We start from the raw sequence: 20,659 nt of genomic DNA on the forward strand, positions 1-20,659 counted from the left end.
ACTAACCTGTGATGTATGGGTTTATGTACTGGCTGGTAAGTGTAGAAATAATACCTGAGTGGGGAATGGTGTCAAAACCCTTGGTGAGGTCCAGGTAGTATGTGTGAGCTACCACACCCCACACCTAAAGTCTAGGTGGCTGTAAGATGTCAAACTGGTTCAGTAGGCATGATCTGTACTCAGTCAAGGTGACCTGGGTTGGTTCAAGTGTCTGGACCTTACCATAGTCTATGTTAATGAGTGCCATGAGGATGCGCTCCACAGACATGCAGATCAGGCTACTCAGGCCTATGGGGTGGTAGTTACCATGGTCAGTTGTGTCACCACCTTGGTGGAGTGTAATAGCTGTTGCCATGCACCAGTGAATGGTCATGTAGCCTGTGTAGCGGCTGATGCTGAATTGCTATATTAGGCGGGGGGTCACTTTGTCTTGTAGTGTCTGCAGGATGCAATCTGGGACACCATCTGCCTCCATTGATGCTCTGTAATGCCGTTTGAAAGGGCCATTACCACCTGTATGTTTCAGATGTCTAGGATACTGTACATTTTGGGTTTTGTTGTGGGCCCAGTAGGGGGTGAAGCTTGCTCCGACTGTATCATCAAGTGTGTTGGTGATATCAGTAGGGTCAGTATATTCAGTGCAATATTGCACCAGCACAGTGCAAATCTGTGTGTTACTGTTTACATCCTTGACATAGCCAAAGAAGCCTTTGTGGTCATATTCCGAATCCATGCCTATTTACCTGAGGATGTCAGCCTTGGATGATTACATGAGTAACATAAGTATCTTGCTAATACTGGTCATGGACGTCTGCATGTCTTGGGATTTGAGGTTGTTCTGGACTACTGCACTACTGTACTACTTCTGTTGTATAGCCTGTATAATGCAGACTGGTGTCCTTTTGTAGGAGTAGCTAGTCCTGGTTTACCATTGATGGCATGACCCATACATCTTTGTAGGTGCTTATAGAGTGCATTTGTAAATCTGTCTGTATCTTGAGTAGTATTATACCTGAGCGTGGGGGCTGTGAACCCTCCCACCTTTGTCATTAGTACTGCGAATTTAGCTGTAGGAAAGATATCCACTGTGAGTTCCTTGGGTGGGGGAGATGGTTGGGAGTAGAAATCATCAGTGAATAGTTCATGGTCAGATCAAAACAGTGACCGGTTTACCTCTGCTATAGTGCACCTGTTGCACATGTCAGTGATTACCACTTCTAGTCTTTTTTCACCTCTCTTTAGTCCATCTACCAAACTGATACAGGCCATATGAGGTGATAAATCCCAGGAAGTGCTGGGCCTGGAAGTGAATACTCGAGTAGGTTATCCAGTTAAGTGTAGGGTAGGGTAGCCGACATTGACCAATAACAGGGTGTCTGGCAGGGCTGTCATGTTTACCACTGTCTCCAGATAGTTGTAGAGGTGCTCCTGGGTCATGGAGGGTTATCTGTAGCAGCTCACAGTTTGCATTGCAGTCGTAGCTGATGTTAGCTGCACATGGATGATCATAGAGGTATCATGCTGCCCCACTAACTTGGAGGTGTAGGTATCCCTGATTAATATGGATACACCCCCTCCATGTCTGTGCCAATCCATGTACAGTGGCTGAAATGTGTGTTATGGATTGTAGTCTGGTAGTGCCGGTGTGCTCACAGGAGCCTTATACAGGTCCCAGTCACAGAACAGATGTAGATGTTGTCCATACTGAGGGGTGCTGTGAGTGCGTGCATGTTGTGAGTGCTACCCCTGGTGTTGAGTAGCCTAACCCTCATTGGTTCTGCTATTGTGCAGTTCATGGAGGTAAGATTCACCTCTGAGACCTGCCTAAAAATGGCATGAAGGCTGTGCCAATAGCCTTGCCAAGCATTCTAAAGCCTTAGGCTGACACATGCAAGTTGGTATGGCATTGTTGCAGGCACATATCCCATCTGTGCTTGTGTCCTATCTTTCCTGTAGGTAACCTACTGGTAAGCAATACAAAGCCTGAAACCTATACTTGTCCACTAGCTTCCAAGATGGGCTTTTAGTGTGATTATGTATCAGTAGCCTGTATTCTATTGCTGTACTTAACTGTTGTCTGACTACATGGTGAATTTACACTGTATATTGTTATCAGAAAACTCTGTATAATCACATATGATGTTGGAGATGGCCTGCACTGCAGAGATTCACAGATAGGTAGTAGGCTATCTGCCCAAGGGCATTTAGAAGCATAGCTACAGTGTGGTGGCTTTACCTGCACCATTGATGAAGTAACTGAGCCTCTGTCAAGCATAGCCAATGAAGTGATTCCAGGCAGAGTTGCTGGAAGCTGTTGAAGACTGGGGTGCTGTAGGGTGATAGGGGCACATAGTGATCTCAAAAGGACATGTTAGCATGACAAACCAACAGCATTCAATTTCCCCAACAGATCTTGCAGCTGTAGAACTGGAGTGGCTCCCCCACACCCTGGCTGTATGTTTCTGGGACACATGATCCCAGGGGTGTATATACTGTTGCCCAGTCACACATCAAGGTTTCCCCTGAAGTGTGTCAGTGAGTGGCTATGCCAAATATAGTTAGGATGTTAATGTATAGTCTTGCAATTCATGTATCATGTCGGTATTTCGAGAAGCTCACTGGATGTGGGTGGCTCCGCCTGTTGTGTAGCCAAGCTTACACATAGGATTCATGGACATAGGAAATAGGCAGAAGGAACGTTAATGTCAATAGTGTAATGGCTACAGCATTTGCATAATATCTGTACATTCCTGGTTCAAATCCCAATAAAGTCAGAGATGATTTACATGTTACATAGTATACCTTAACCACAGCTTGCATATATATGTAGTATTCCACAGAATAATAAACATTTGGAACACACAACCGCTGAAATGTGCGGTAATCACACTTGCACTACCAGTGCCTGCTCTGAGAGCTAAAATGACCACTGCCAGGATTAGAGCATGCAACCATGTACTCAGTCTTCACAATAACCTACCACTAAGCTACCTGAGATGTACTAACGGCAGTTGTGTATTCTGACAGGTTAAAACACAAAAGGGAGGAATGTGTGGAAATAGGACAAACTGGCATGTACCCAATGAAAGGTGTATGCTATATAGATATATATATATATATATATATATATATATATATGGGTCTACTGTATAAGTTCGAAAATACACTTCTTCATACTCACACAGTAGACCCTGGGTTACGCAAAAGTGCACTTAATCGAAAGTGCACTTTCGTGAAACCCGCTTCAGCGTACGGGCTACTACTGACTTTAGTGCAGTAGTTACGGACCTTAGGGTTAGGGAGCGGGCCATGGTAAGGGGATAGCTAGTAGGGCTATCCCCTTACCATGACCCGTGCCCTAACCCTAAGGTCCATGACTACCGCACCGCAGTGGAGGACATAGCATGTTTTCCTGCTGTCTTCCACTATGGTGCGATCTGTTTGTAGAAGCTGAGTTCGCAAAAGTGCACTTTCATGTAACTGAGCGGTCTGCTGCTCTTTTTCGAATATGTGGTATTCGATGAAAAGCAGTAGACCCATATATATATATATATATATATATATAGATATATATATATATATATATATATGTATATAAATCAACATATATATATATATATATATATATAGAGAGAGAGAGAGAGGGAGAGAGAGAGATATATGTCGATATATGGGGATATACATATATATGTAGATATATAGATAGGTTAACAGCATCTACATAACCATGTAGGTACATATAAATTGGATACTTACCAAATACCGAATGTTTGACATACCGACGCGCGTAATCACAAGGCTTAAAGACCGAAAGACCACAGTACCGAAATACCAGAAGCACGAGGTTTAAAATCCCGATGTTAAGGGACATTTAGTCAGTGCTTTTGGTGTTGCGGTTCAGGTAGGTTACTGTGTGTAAGTGTGTTTCTGAGGGCTGTAGTGTGTGTAAGTGTGTGCTCTGCGTGTGGTGTGCATTCCTGGAGGACTGTAATGTGTGGGTGTGGGTTTGCTTTGTGCGTCTGTTTGTGCGATCTAGGAGGTAGAATATTAAAGTAGGGGGGCATGGGGGGCGCAACCACCCATATGAGAGGTGTAGGGGGGCTTGTTTGGATGTGGTGGGTAGCAGTGTGTCTGTGTGTGTATGTGTGTGTTCCATGTTTGTGTTACTTTCGTGGGTTTGACTGTTGCTGTTGGTAATGTGGGGTATGGGAGTCTGGGCCCGGTACTGTGGGTGTTGGAAATGTGTGCGTTCGGGATTCTGTAGGTATCCCATATACAGCAGTAGAAGTGTTCATATATGAGTATAACATGGACCATAGCAATCACACATTTCGTCACGACCAAACTTTATGAACAAAGGATATGGAGAGTATATGCCTATACATTATTACAAATATGTGCTATGGACAGGAGCCAAAGATAGGGTTACCACCTGTCTAACTTTGCGAGGGACAGTCCCTCTTTGGGCGGTTGTGTCCTGACCAAATAAATTAAATGTGGCAAATGTCCTGAGATTGTAGGACATAATTATGTCCCATATGTAATGTAATAGTTGCATACAATAGTTCTTTCTGTATCTAAAATACCTACATGTTACAAGAAACAGGATAAGCAACTAAACTGCTACAAGAATAAGTTTATATTTAGGCAAAAAAGGAAGGTTCTATCCTTTGTATTGACCATGGGTTTGTGTCGGCCTGTAAAATCTGATGTGTGTCCTGAAAATGTCCCACTATGGCTATTTGAAAAGGTGGCAACCCTTGCCAAAGATGGTCAGTCACCAACACAACTCCAATGACTGCAAATACCTATGACAGAAATACACAGCTTTCATGTAGCAACACTTTATTACATTCCGATGTATTGCTGAAAGGATTCAAGGACTAACAGGAACCAATTAACAGTGCCTTAATGAATCAGCCTGTAATAGTATTAGTCCACTAAAGGATAGGTGTTCAAATAGGGAAGGAACCCTCACGCACATATCGATTATGTATAAAAGCAGTTCCTACACACCTGCATCTGCTATGTACACCCACCAACATCTCCCCCACACACAAACAAATTACAATACAAACTGTAATAACATCACAGATCATTCACTCAGGAGCGGCCTTAGGTCAACTGGTGCCCTAGGCAAAAGGGCTCCATGGCACCTCCCACACACCACCCGGTGCCCCTATCCTGGTTTACCTATACCAAGTAAATGCTGGAAAAGTGCCCCTGCCAGATTGGTGCCCTAGGCGGCCACCTAGTTGGCCTATGCCTAAGGCCAGCTATGCATTCACTCACTGTACGACATCTGCAGAAGCCTTAACATACCTTGTCAGAGACACACTAACATGGCCCTATGTGAAATAGTTGCTGTTATACAATGGAACAGCTGCTGATGTTACAGGGTTTGTTTGCACTAATGCCGTTTCAGATGGTTGTGTGCACACCGGGAAGTGTTACCAATTACTGATTAACAGCACAGTATGATACACATGTACACCAAACCAAAGATGTCTGTTGAGCACACTGTAAACTACCTAACATTTCATGCTTAGCCATACAGCCTTGAGCTGCCCAAACATCCTTGCCAGATTTAAACATCTGCAGAAGTATCAGGTACAAACAAACCCTGCATAAGTAGCAATGTTCTGAAATATAACAGCTGTACTCACATGTAGAACAACATCTTCTAGCCATTACACACAATCCACGGGAGTCATGAATCTAATATATCTCTGTCTGTCTCCATATAGCTGTTGAAATACATCACAAACAACACATCCAGGCCGTCTTCCTCAAAAGTAAGGCAAAGGGACAATGCCCAGGTAGAGTACTCAATTATACACCACTGTTGCCATGGTATTGGCTAATGGAGTAGCTGCACAGCTGATGTGCATCTAATTAACTACTTTGGAACACCAATTGGTGGTCAGGATAGCACATGTTACAGATATTTAACTATAAAAGGATGGTGTATCACACATTCAAACCACCTGTGTATACCAGCAGAATGTTACAAAGAAGATTGAAACACAAACTGAAAAGGATTGAAATAACAGTCAATGACACCTTGGGTTGTTAATAAGGTATGTAGAACACTCAGTATGTCTGTGTATGTAGTACCTGTTCTGTAATATTTTAAGTGTACACAATGCATATAGTGGAAACAGTTATTTTGTAGTGATGTATTGTTGAGCATAGTAACGCTTGTAGTATTTATGTGTGTACTGCTGTAGGTCACAAGGCAAACACTGCATACACCACAAGGGATGCTATATAAGGGCTTTGAACCCAACAGTTCCTCACTAGCCACTGTCAGTGGCAGGGTTGGTCCAACAAGTATGTGCTATAACAGGGGATAGTATATGTTGATATATTGTAACAGTAGGCATATGTATGGGTGTATTACTGAGAATAACATATCAAAGGTTGGTCTACTGTGCAATTATGATTTGCATTGTGAGATATTGTGCCAATAACTGTGTAATGTACAGCATTGTAGGCAGATATGTATTACAAGTTACATAGCATTACTGTTATGTTAGGCAAACATTAGTTATGTCATTTACAATACACAATAACAGGATACATATGACTTGTAGTCACCCGGTGGTTTATCAGCATGATAGCAAAGTAAAATGGAAGAGCTAGTTAACTATCCATGCACGTAAGACATGTAATAAGTTCAAAAGTAGTACTAGGCTGTCTGCCCAAGGGTATTTATAAGCCTAGCTAGAATGTGTTGGCTTCCGCCACCCCCTTAGGTTAGTTCCCCTGTGCCTCTGAATGGCAGAGCCACTGCAGTGATCCCCGGGGTACATGTCTGCTTCCCATTCACCCGTCAAGGTTTCTCTTGAAGAGTGCTAGTGAGGGGCCCTGCCTGATGTACATTGGAACCATTTTCCAAAGCATGGGGAGTCTCTGGGTCAGGAATCTATCCATCCAGCATGTCCTATTCATCATTGTGGTTAGGTGTATATCCCTAGAGCATGTGGCTCTCAGGGGCTTCTGTTTAGGTGGAGCATATCCAGCAATACTGGGTTGGACATGGGCCTTGTATGTCAAGCAGAGATCACCTGTGAGTACGTGGTATGCAACTGAGTACAGCTGGAGTTTCTTTAGTTGGGCTGCACTGGTCATCTGTTTGAGGTCAGTAATCCTCTTGGTGTAGTACAGTTGTGGTCTTCCAAGCTGTTGCAGTTGTTTTGTAAGGTACATCCCAAATGGGGTGTTGTATTCTTTAATAGGCCTAATAAGTCATGAGTAGAGAGGCACAATGCCGCCCTTTGTTCTGGATGCAAACCCATTAGAGATTGGGGGGGCCACGTAGAAGGATATGTTAATCACCTTGGCATTATGGTTGTCAAAGGAGAGATTGCTATCTGCTGGGGTTCCTAGATCCCTTATTATCTTTTCTGTATGTAGGGGACTAGCACCTATGTGGTAGCCCACGGGTAATTCGTTTTATCCAAAAGGGATGACTACTCACTTTTTGGCATTCAGCTTGAGGCCATGATATTGACACCAGGTATCCGTCTCAGTGCGACCCTTCTGGAAGGTGTTTGTATCAGCTGGGGAAACAATTATGGCCCCTAGTTTGCAGTCATCTGCAAACCTTTTCAGCCAAAGCCCTCCTGTGCTTGCCTGTACCTCAGAGAAGTATATACCAAACATGAGGGGTCCTAGGACTGAGCCCTGGGGGATGCCACTTGTAACTGGTTTTCAGTCGGACCTAGGGTATGCAACTCCGGGTCTATATTAGATCAGTGAATGCTTAAAAAAGCGAACGGTGATTGATCAAACTTATGTAAGCGAAAGCTTACAATCTTGAACTGTCAGAACAGCAATTTTTTTCCTAGGGAAAAAAATTGCTGTTCCAAAACACATAGACACAACACAAGCACACCAAACAAACAGCAATCCACGCACATACACCTAAAATCTGACACCTAACCCTACACTAAACTATACACACACCAATAACTGTCCACTTGCCTTAACCCAAACCCTAACCCTAAGGTCCATCACTATCGCACACTCACCTCACCCGCTCCCTAACCCTAACTCACCTAACCCACCCTAACCCTCACGTCCACACAATAGCACACATACCTAACCCGTGCCCTAACCCTAACTCACCTAACCCGCCCTAACACTCACATCCACACAATCACAAACTTACCTGAACCCGACCCGTAACTTTCCACCACAGCATTGAAAATACTGAAGCAAAAGAAACAGACAACCAAATTCTTTCTGCATGGGTTTCTGTTGCTTCCATATTTTAAGCTTTCACTTGCATAAGTTCGATGAATCACCATTCGCTTTCTTAAGCGTTTGCTGATCTAATATAGACCCTGCAACTCCCACTGTGTGGGTTCTGTCCATGAGCCACTTTGCAAACCATCTCATGACGTAGGGGTTAATGTTCAGATGGATGGGTATGTCGATAATACCAGAATGGGGAATGGTGTTGAAAGCCTTTGAGAGATCAAGGTAGGCTGTGTGGACTTCCTTACCCTCATCTAATGCCTTGGTAACTGTCTCAAAGAAGTCCACCAGGTTTAGGAGGCATGGTCTGCCCTTAACAAGCCAAACTGGGAGGGGTCAAAGGTTTGGAGGTACCTAATGTCTCTGTGATTGAGATCCATGATGATGTGCTCCATAGCCTTGCAGAGCATGCTAGTCAGGCCTATAGGGCAATAGGTCCCGTGGTCCATTGTGGCGCCATCTTTGTGGAGTGGGATAACTGTTGCTGTGCACCATTCAGAGGCATAAAGCCTGATGCGAGGCTATTATTGAACATGGTGCATAGGTGGGGAGCCAGTACATTCTGAAGTTTGTGTAAAAGGCAGCCTGGGATGTTGTCCAGTCCCATGGATGCTGTGATAATGACTTTAGAGTGTGCAGCTTTTACCTGCGTAGTTGTGATTACAGGGACTCTGCATTCTTCCTGTATAGATATGGGCCCTTTAGGGGGTGAGAGGCGGGAAAGGTAGCACTGAACCTATATGCCAGGATGTTGGCAATATCAGTTGGTTCTGTAATGTTCGTGCTTTTGTGCTGTAACTCAGAGCAGATCTGGGTGTTGACATCGAGATATTTGACATAGCTATAGAATGCTTTGTGGTTGTCCTTGGAATTAGTGGTGGTTTTGTTTCTGTAGCTAGCTTTGGAGGATCTTATAAGGGATCTCAGCTTCTTACTGAGGCTGACCAGGGAGCTCCTCCACACATGGGATTGTACTCTCTTTTGCAGCAGTGTCTTCCTTCTGTTGTACAGTTTGTTTATGGCAGGGGGACCACCAGATTGGCTTCCTTAATTGGGAGTATAGTGTCTTGGTTCTGTTTGGGATAGCACGATCCATGCACTCGTGTAAGTGCTTATAGAGTGCATTTGTGTAGGATTCAGCAGTTGTAACTGTATTGTCCATCTGCATGGGTGTCATGAAGTTTACCATGTCTGTCTTAAGAAGCATGAAGTTGGCTTTGTAGAAATATTATACTGTGGTTTCCTTAATGGGAGGTGGGGGCGGGATGTGGATATCAAGAGTGTTTAGCTTATGGTCGGATCGGGCCAACGAGGAGTTGACGTCAGGTGTGGAAAACCAGTCACTCATGTTGGTAATGCCTAGATCTAGGATAGTGTTACCCCTGGTGTGTGTGTGGATAAGTTGATCCACGGCATTGGTGTTTATGAATTCCAGAAAGTGTTGAGCTAATGAGTTGGTACACAAGTAGTTTTCCCAGTTAATGGTGGGTTAGGTGAAGTCACCCATTAGTAAGGTGTTTGGTTGAACCCTAATAATTTCCAGTACATTAAGAAAAGAGGAGTGGGAATCTTGGGGCATGGTGGAGGATCTGTAGCAAGCTACAATTTGGATTGCAGTTTAGCCTAGAGGTAGATGCACTTGGATAACCTCGGATGCTTTGTGCTAAGCAACTAGCCTGGAGGGGTGGATATCCTTAATGAATATAGACACACCTCTGCCTTGGGTGTTCCGGTCCAGGTTACATGGCTGAAAAGTGTGCTATGAGTTATAGCCTGGTAGTGCAGGGGTGCTCTCTGGAGCCTTGAACCAGGTCTCAGTCACTGCACAGATATCGATGTTCTCCATTACAAGGAGTGCCTCGAATTAGTGCATTTTGAGATTTAGACTTCCAGCATTGAGTAGCATTACCCTCAGTTTGTACTTGCCTGTTCCTGTTATGGTGGTGAATATGTTATTTGAACCTTGCCTAAAGAAGGCACTATAGGGGCAGTAAGAGCCTTAGCCAGTATCCGGAATCCCAGGGGTGACAGGTGCATGCCATCTGTGGCAACGCATCGTGGTCTGTTGTCCATGTCATCCCAAGCAGACAGATACTGGATCCCCTTAAAATGACACCAGAAGCTTAGCCAATTGTTGAAGTCAATCATTTTGTCCTTGTACTGCGGTATCATTCTGGGCAATGGCAGAATGCTACTTAGGGCTAGGGTCATACCTGCCTGGCCTACAAGATTGGAGAGCTCTTCCATGCCCTTTTTATGTAGTCCAGGGAGGTACATCACAAGTCATTCACACCAACATGGACAATGATATAAAAATGGACAATGACAGAGTCATATTTGTACTCGTTGTGGAGTGACCTGAGTGCGTGGGTTATGTGGCGGATCCTGGTACCTGACAGGCAACTGACAGTAACCTTCTCCTTGTTTAGCCTGGTGAGTGGTACATCAGTGTGCCTGAATATAGAGTCACCTATGACTAGTGTGTTGGGTACGTTGATTTGCTTTATTGGCTGTGGTTGAGTGGCACGCTGACTCTGTTGGCTATGTGCCATTGGGGTTGTGTTGGGGGATGGAGGCTGCTTGCGTTTCCACTTTGGAGGTCTCTGTTGCTTAGACAGATTATTATTGACAGCCTCCGTGAATGTTTTTGTGTTACTATGTGTGGATTATGGTGGTGTAGATTTAGTGAGACTATGAGATGAGTGTGGTGTGGTGCAAATGTTTACCTTCTCCGCATGACTGTCAGGGTCAGTCTTGGTTGGAGAGAACTTTACCTCCAGTTTGGCTAGATAAGTGCATCTCTCACAGGTTGTAGTGTTGGGTGGGAGGTGGAGAGGGTTGTCTGTGTACATGAGGCAATGTCTACATTGCCTCAAGATGTCCAGATTCATCAGATAGACAGGAGAGAACACTGGGAGCTGACCCTTGGACATGCCTGAATATAAAACTATTTTCCCCTAGATAAGTGAGGAAAGTGAGTACAAGAGCTATTTTACTCTAAGCAAGTGAGAAAAGTATGTACAAAACTGCTAACCTCTAGGTAATGAGGAAGATCGGGTGCTATAGTAATTAGTAGCTTACATAGTGCTTATAAGTTCTGAACAAGTGCTGAGCATGAATAAGCTATCCAGATAGGGTCTTGGATAACATAAACACACTGTCCCCCCCAACAGGTACACAATCATATATCCATGTACACTACAGAGCCCCTGTAACCACAACTATGCAGGTACAAGCTGCACTCAGGCTGCATGAGACCTGTCCACATCCCAGGTTGTATCATACACATACGGCAAAACAAGTTGCTCTCCACATACACATCATGTAAAACATAGCTTCATGTCAGGCTGTGTACACACTGAATGCCAACAGGTATCACAACCCACAAAGGGGGAGACACCATTGATAATGGGAAGTACTGCATTACTACCCTGCTGAGTCTGGTCTGAAAGGCCATGAACCTTGATCAAATTATTTGATGTCAGCAGTACAGATGTAGATGACAGTAAGGTTGATTTCACACTGCATATCATAACCTTGCCAGGTCATAGGACATCATCACCCATACTGTGTTCCACCTACACTCAGTATACTAGATGTACATTCCTATGTCACAGGAGTGTTTTGCAATGGGACTGCTGGCAGAACCAACACTACAGGAGGTGTCTGAATAATACATGCACATTACACCAGTGCCAGCTACAGTAAGACAGGGTTAATTCATTGTACTCCCCCTCATTGTAGTCTATACCACACAGACTAACAGAAGGCACCTGCCTATTGAAGTATGCAAATGACTATGACCTAAGAGCAATAGCTGACTCAGCGTGTTGTGGACAACATACAGAAGGGGCTTTGTGGGTGAGGTGTGTGACATATGGGCATAATCTGACAGCTACATATTGCATTGTCACCCCTATGTTAATAACCCTGTACCCATGAACTACCACCTAGGCAGTGGTCAACATAATGGACACTGTGTGTAAGGGATGCAGCTGGGCAGTTGTCTTTCCTGTGATAGTTACATCACCACACCTCTCAGGTAGTCGTATGTGGCAACCCTAATCATGACAGGGTGCCATCCATGAATATAGAGATCATTGTCCAGCCATACTCAACACTCAAGTGACCCATATCAGATCACATATTTCCTTTAAGGGGTATTGGCCATGTTCAGATGGCCTACAGCAGCCTTCCAAATCCCCATCTCCACAATGTAGCATGATGCCTACCCTGAATAAAGCCATGTCCAACCTAGTGATGTTGGACATGCTACACGTACACATCCTGATCTCAAACACATACTTCATGGACATCCACCTACCTAGTACTAGGATCACCACATGCAGGACAGATCCTTGTCCCATATACTTTACATAGTCCTGCCATACTATGCATTCCTGTCCAGCAAAGCTGCACATTGCCCCCCCTCTCAGACATGGTATGATGACCGCATGGTAAATGTATCATTAACCCTGTGGATCAGTTATGTGGCACTGCTCCACCTGGCCCCAGAGACCCACCTGTTGGCTACAGCTAGGTAACCTTTCATCCTAGATTCATACATGGCCAGGGCATATAGCCTACTAGTTGACTTTGACTGTACATGCTACAGTTGATATCCATCCCTGCAAATAACATCTGGCTATCCAGTGTCCCATGTGTATCACTTGTGCAACACAGGTGATACATGGCAGGATGTTGAACTGCTGTACAGCGCCGTGTAGATGTATATGGCAAAACCCATACATGTAAAACCTTCCGTGAGCAAGTCTGCAGGGTCACAGATCATGTCTGTTAAGGCAGTGTAAGTCCTTATATGTGACATATACACAGCATCAAGGTCAACTGCATTAATGTGGACACATCCAGCCATGATAGGTAAGAACACCAGTATAGGCAAACAGACATGCCCACATCAAGACAGCATCCACATAGAGTATGAGCAATGTAATCAGGTGACACGCACACATATATGGTGATAATATCCAAACACCATTGAGTGTCAAATGTGTGTGACACAAACATGGCAGTGGTGTCATGTAGATTTGCAAAGACAACTATTTAATCATAATAAATGCGATACACATGTATGTTCAGCTGTAGCTCTGTATGTCTCTGTGAGTTACTGTGACCTGTCTCCATCATTATGTCTTCCAGGTATGCCGCATGCAAGGCTACCCTCTTATACCGACTTGGAGGAGACCCTCATCCCATACCTACATGACAATCATGATATCCTGTTCAGCCATGTGCCACAGGATGCACAGCAGCAGGATGCACTGTGGATGGAACTTTGCTGGAGGGTTAATGATGTGGGTGGCCACAACTCCACATACCAGCAGGTGCGCAGACACTGTACAGACCTCATTAGATGGGCAAAACAGCGTGCGAATGCTATCGCCAGAGAACAAGGTGCAACAGGTTGTGGGCCACCAACCCAGCCCCCACTCACACGTACCGAGGAGCTACTGGCCAACCTGGGAACACCTGCAGAACAACATCCACAAGCCTTAGCCGATATTGTAGAGGTGGGTGTCTCTCAACCACCGAGCTTGGAGTTGCCTGGTAAGTCACTACTGCACTTATAACAACTATATACAATATAGTTACATGTGTCACTGTACAATATGTAATGTAACATGATATGCAAGGCATGTATACACACATGCCGCATACTATTGTATGCTACTCTGTGTATGCAGACATGTGCATAATCCATAGTATAGTCTATTGTACTGGTGTATGTGTTAACATACACATTGCTCCCTGTAGCTATCATATAGGCGTGGATAATAATCATACTGCTGTGTTACTCCTATCTAGGTACCACTGGTGTTCCGTTGCGACAGCAGCCCATTGCAGGTGAGACTGTTATTATTTATTAGGCATCTTAATGCAAAGATCTATCTGCCATGCGGCCATTTACCACATGTACACATAATGTATGGTCCTGTCACAATATACAGGTCAGACCTGCAATGCATCACAATGGCTACCCATGTGCAATACTTGCAAACTGTGTGAAACACTGACATGAAACCTCACAAACTGTCATTGCCAGATGTGTGGACAGCTGTGCATACAATGGTGGAGGTGCTGTTCACTGTAGGGACATTTACTATAGATCAGAACTACACATGTGGGGAATACAAACAGTACTACACAGTGAGCTGGAGTATGTCCAGCCCGCAGGATTCACTGGTGTGGATCATAGCCTTGCTATGAATGTCACACAATGTGATGTGCTATCTTGACATGTCCATGACATCTAGTGGCCTGGCTGCAACACTGCCTAACTATCCTGAAAAACATATCCCACATACTAAACATGCCACCCTTTGTCTGCATAACCCTGTCGTCAGTTGAGCATATGACATCTATGGATGTATGGCGTAACATGTAAAGAATTCCTGCACGTGGAGCACTTGCACGGTCCCAAAGTGATATGAAACAAAAAAAGAAACAGAACAAGACCGGTTTCGGTAGGGTACACACAACCTTCATCAGTGAATAAAATAAAGTAAAGCAAAAATGTCACAGAGATATATATAGTGAGGTTACACAAAGCCCATTGGTTGATTCAAAAATTATCATTGAGACCAGGTGGGAATAATCCCCTCAGTTTGATGATCCATTTCTTTTCTTTAGTGTTAAGAATTGAATGCCAACCTGCCTTATTAGTTCTATTCCCATGTATGATATCAATCACCATGTATGTAAATTTGGCAGTGTTATGTACCAAAGTATGTTTATATAATGCATTTGTTAACTTGTGTGTCCTAATGTTACTAGTGTGTTCTGTGATTCTAATTCTAAGTGGCCGAGAAGTCTGTCCAACATAAAAAGCACCACAGTGACAACTGGCCAGATAGATAAGCCAGTCATTGCTGCAGGTGGCAAAAAATTTTATATCATAAACCTGTGAACAGTTCCGGCTAGAGAATTGTTTGGATTTGTCAATTTTGTCGCAACTGGTACAATGACCGCATGGGAAATAACCTGTTAGTGGATCCCCTGACAATGTGGTTTGTTTGAATTGAATGTTGTTATACCTGTTACCATGCTTGAAATGATTAAAAAAAACAGCTAAATTTTTGCCTTTCTTAAATGAAAACTGGCATCGATCTGGAATGAATTTGGAAATGTCAGAGTCATATTGTAAGATATTCCAGTGGTTATTTATGCTATCAATGAGTTGATTCGAATTACGTGCATAAGTGGTGGTGAATCTTAATATGTTGTTATTTTGGGACTTTTGTTGTTTGTATTGGAGAAAATCATTTCTCTTAGAAGAATTAGTCATGTTGCTAGCACTAGACACATGACCCATGGGGTAACCCCTAGATCTAAATCTTTCAGTTAGGTCACTCCTGTGATGTTGAAAATAATTGTCACTGGAACAAATCCGTTTGATACGTATAAACTGTGACTTTGGGATGTTGCGTATAACATGAGGTGGGTGGAAACTGGAAGCATGTAAAATAGTGTTGTATTCAGGATGTTTCCTGAATACTTCTGTAGATAATGTGTGGTCTGACAATCTAGTGATGGCAACATCCAAAAACGTAATGAAGTTGTAGTCATACTGTAATGTGAATTCCAAACCCCAAGTGTTACTGTTGAGATATGTAATAAAATCCATAAGTCCCGGTATATCTCCTCTCCAAACCATCCAGCAGTCATCAAGATAACGGCGCCAGATGTCAATGTGTTCCAAGTAAGTGTTGTTATGTGAGTCATAAATTATATGATGTTCAACATAGGCCATAAAAAGGTCAGCATAAATGGGAGCAAAAGAAGCTCCCATGGCTGTGCCCTTGACCTGCCAATAGCATTTGTCCTGGTAAAAAAAAGACATTGCTGGTTAACACAAATCTGGCTAGTTCCACCAGGAAAGAATTGAAAAGAGGTTGGTATAAATCAGCTTGATCCAACCAAAAAGTTAAAGCCTGCAAGCCAAACTTGTGAGGAATATTAGTGTACAAGGAACAAACATCTAGGGTGCACATTACCCAGTCCTCCTCTAACTGGCTGTCAGATATGATATTGAGAAACATGGTTGTATCATGTATGCGTGATCGCACAAAAGTCAATAATGGTTTGAGTTGTTGGGTAAGGAACAAAGAAAGGGGTTCTGTAAAGTATCCTCTCCCAGATACAATTGGACGACCAGGTGGATTGATGAGACTCTTGTGAGTTTTTGGTAAGAAGTATATGTACTGTGGATTAGAATCATGTACAATAAGTTGTGTTGCAATTTCTGGTGTTATGATGAGTTCATCCTTGGCCCAAAGAATGAAGTCCTCAATCTGTTTTTGAAACCTGGATGTAGGATTGATAATCATGCGTGAGTAGTATTTTTGATCTGACAATTGTCTGGTGGCTTCTTTGTCATAGTCGACCCAATTTAAGATCACCACAGCACCCCCTTTGTCAGCTGAGATAATTACAATGTTCTGATTTTTTTGTAGGTCAACAATGGCCTGCTTTTCAGCTGAGGTAATGTTGTTGGCTTTCCAACGTAAATTTTCACCAGAAAAATGTAGATCTTTGAGAATGTTTAGTTGAAATTGGAGTACAATTGGGTGCATTGGTGGGTTAAATTTGGATTTATGATAAATGAATTTATCACTTGTGGAACTATCAGAATCACCAAATAACAATTTTAGATTTAATAATCTACAGAAAGAAATGACATCCTGAGCCATGCTATCCTCAGTAATGGCAAAACCGGGTACAAATGTTAAACCCTTGTTTAAAACTGACAATTGAATGGGAAAAGGTACAAAATCAGACAGATTCAAAACATTATTATCAAAAGTTTTATTTATTTCTCCAATGCCATTTTCAACAACTCCTGAATGTTTGTGATGCCTTCTGTGTTTCCTACCGCCCCTGTGTTGCTTTGGCCTAAAGGGGCAAAACCTGGGATTCTTTTGGGGGCCGGTGAACCCAAATTGGACTGAGGCTCACTATCAGTGTATGAGGATGCATCCTCGGTTGAGGAACCTGATGTATGTCCAGATTTCTTAAGGATGGATCTGGGTCTCTTCTTTCTGGAGAATTTGTTGAAATTGGGCATGAACCTAACCTGTTTTGTGTTTGCTGCAAAGGGATTGGAACCCTGATAGTCCCCTTGATCCCTCTTGATTTTTTGATCTTTCTACTGCATAGTTGTTCCTCCAATATCTTGATATCTCCTACAATCTTGTTTAACTGGGGTTTAAAAAATGGTTCATCCTCATAGGGCTTTATGGACTCAACCAATCTGGTGACCGAATGGATCTCTGAATCTATGACCCTGTCATAGAAACTGGATAAAGATTCTACAAAAGAATTTGTTGCACGTTGTTGAATAGAGGACCACTGTTCTAGAAGTTCCTCATCCGCATTCGAAACTAAGGGCTGGATCCACACTCTAATCCCCCTGGGTGTGATACCCTTGGCTAAATAAGCTTTGAATAATTTTGAATGCCATATGTTCGATCTCAAGTTTTTGAGGTGTGTAAATAAATCTTGAAAAGCTGAATGGCATTTAGATTCCGCATCAGAGGAACCCATATTATTGGCAGATTCCCCAGTGGTACTACTCAGACCAAAAACCCTTAGGTCTTCCCTATCTGCGGATAATCCTGAAATAAAACTGGCAAAGTCCATTTTGAAAAAAGGGAGAAAAATGCTGACAATATAGTCATAAAACTAAGTCAGCACTATAAAGGGACAATAACAGCCCAAAAATGTTTCAACCAGCTGTGTCCCTGTTAAAAAAACAAAATTAAAGAAATATATTCCAATACTATAGCATGTTCATAGTCAGAGATCATATATGTTGGCACAAAAAAGAACCCTAATGAGGATGAACCATAGAAAAGATATCTACAAAAAATATCGGTGATGTGTTAATCAAAAATACTGGAGAAATGTTATGATAGGAGAAGCAAAAGCTTCATGAGACCCAGACAATGAAGTGGTATTATAGTTGTAAATAACTATGGTGAACCCATATAAAGGCCATATAATATATACAAAAAAGGGGAGGACATAGATCCATAAAGGTATAAAATATTAAATGATACTGTCTCAAATATAGTGAGCCAAAGTCTTGTAAAATAGTGTGGCAACAATATCAAACTTAAACAGCAACAATTTATATAACCTCACTGTCAAGATTTATATTCTTGTTGAAGTTGTTGGATGGTTTTCATGATATAGTATGGAGGCCAGATAATATATGCATAAAGGGAAAACCAGAGTACATTAGGCTTTGGAATATCATGTAGTAATGTTGTAATGACAATAACAGGCAAAGAAATGTGGTAAAACCACTGTGTCAAAAACACTATAAAAAACCCTGTATATGTAGAAATATTTAAGCTAATATGATGGAAACGTCAGATCAATAGTTAGCACAAAAAAAAATTGTCAACATCAAGAATAATTAGTCTAACTAGTATACTCAAGAAAAAAAGAGCAATATTCAAAACAAAAATGAATTATAAGAACAGGTTAAATATTCATTGTGATTATCAAAAGACAATGATATAGTTACCAAGCTAAACCCCTGTCTAATATAAATCTTGACATTCAGGAAATAGTGGTACGAGAACACTCATAATATAGCCCCAAACAGCTTTAACCAAAACCTGATGGTATGTTCTCTACCAGTTTAGATTCAACAAACTAGGCTAAACGCTCGCATGAGCACTTTCCCCAATGTTAATGTTTAGTACAAAAAATGGCAAAAACATGTAGGGTAAGTCACCAGTCGCTCGCCCAACATATATCTTGGTAATAAGTCACAAAAAACACATCTAGAACTATAGCGCCATGTCCAATAACAAAAAGAGATGTGAAGCGCAACCTAAAAGTCAAATAGGAGCATGTAATTGCAAAAAAGATGTTTCACGACACTTTCGTGAGATGCCTAGATATATTACAGTACCTTATAAAGACTGATTTAGTCTTGGAATGTAATGTCCACCAAGACCGAAAAAGAGTCTCAATCCCACGATGAATGGTTCTCACTGAAATGCCCGTAAAAGATGGATTAGTGTCCTGAGTTATGCATGAAAAGCCCCCAGTCTTTTCATGAGATAAAATAAGCTCCGTAGGCACTATTGTTGATAACGTCTCGCCAGTTGAATAAATGAATCAGGCAGGAAAAAATGGCCTGTATACTCGTTGCGTGAACAGACGCGATGGTAGAAACAGTATATGCCAAAATAACAGTGATGAATAATCCACACGGGAATGCCTTTAGAGTAAAAAGCACACACTTGCTACACAAAAAAGACCCGAAGGTACTTCTAGTAGTCCCCAAAGGATTCTGGCATCCAAAATAGAAAAAAAACGTCTAACGTTGTTTGAAATGCATTGAGTCTGGCATACAAAAATAGCGTGCACCTGCATGCAGTTAAGAAAAATGCCAATTTGAGTAAAATAAAGTTAAAGTAAGCCTGTAAGACGTATCCTCTTAGATGGATGTATGTCATATGGGACAACACAGATATGTGAAATAGGCGCCCATCTCAATAATTTGGCCAACACATGTACACACATGGCCATGGAGGATGGCCAGAGACATGAAGCAACACAGTAGACGTCTCGCCAGTTGAATAACGTCTCGCCAGTTGAAGTTGTTGGATGGTCCAACTATGGCCTTTGTGTAATGGTTATATTGCAGATGTAGAACACTAGACATCCTACAGGCCTGTGCACATCTTGTGTAGGCATGATATCAATCCACCACATAAGATGTGTTGAACATCTTGAGTGTGTCATGACATGACAGCAGTCACCTGTACAGTATCCACATCAGCCCACAGATACAGTACATTCCCCTTACTGGTGTCAGACATGAATTACATCCTTGCTCCTCGTGTGTGTGTGTGTGTGTGTGTGTGTGTGTGTGTGTGTGTGTGTGTGTGTGTGCATGGTACACAGATGTCATGTGGGACATGGTGTACCGACGAGTTTACCATGTCTGGCCATAGTTGCCAGGCAGCAGCAATATGGTTTATGTGCAGGGGTGTTATCCGTATACCCTTCAGTGACCTGTGCCACACATTCCACATCATGGTTTAGCGTGTATACACCTCAGTGACGTGGGTCACATTCCACAGTATATATGTATTGTATCTTAATACAGTCATGTCTATGAACTGTGTCTGTAACTCACACTGTATAGCAATAGAGATGCCTCATGATTCCCTGCAATGGCCACGCACATCAGCTAAATGTACAGTATATCTGTAGGGCAGACAGGCAACACTGCATTGGGACACAATTACCCCACTGTGTATTTGACAGGACACCTTTGTGTTAAACATGTATGCATGTCATTGCACATGTCAGCAGATCACATGTCATACTACATGTAATTGTCAAGGTC

The sequence above is a fragment of the Protopterus annectens genome, chromosome 1.part0 (genome assembly GCF_019279795.1).
Source record: "Protopterus annectens isolate FY-2018-M chromosome 1.part0, PAN1.0, whole genome shotgun sequence".
NCBI classification, from domain to species: domain Eukaryota; kingdom Metazoa; phylum Chordata; order Ceratodontiformes; family Protopteridae; genus Protopterus; species Protopterus annectens.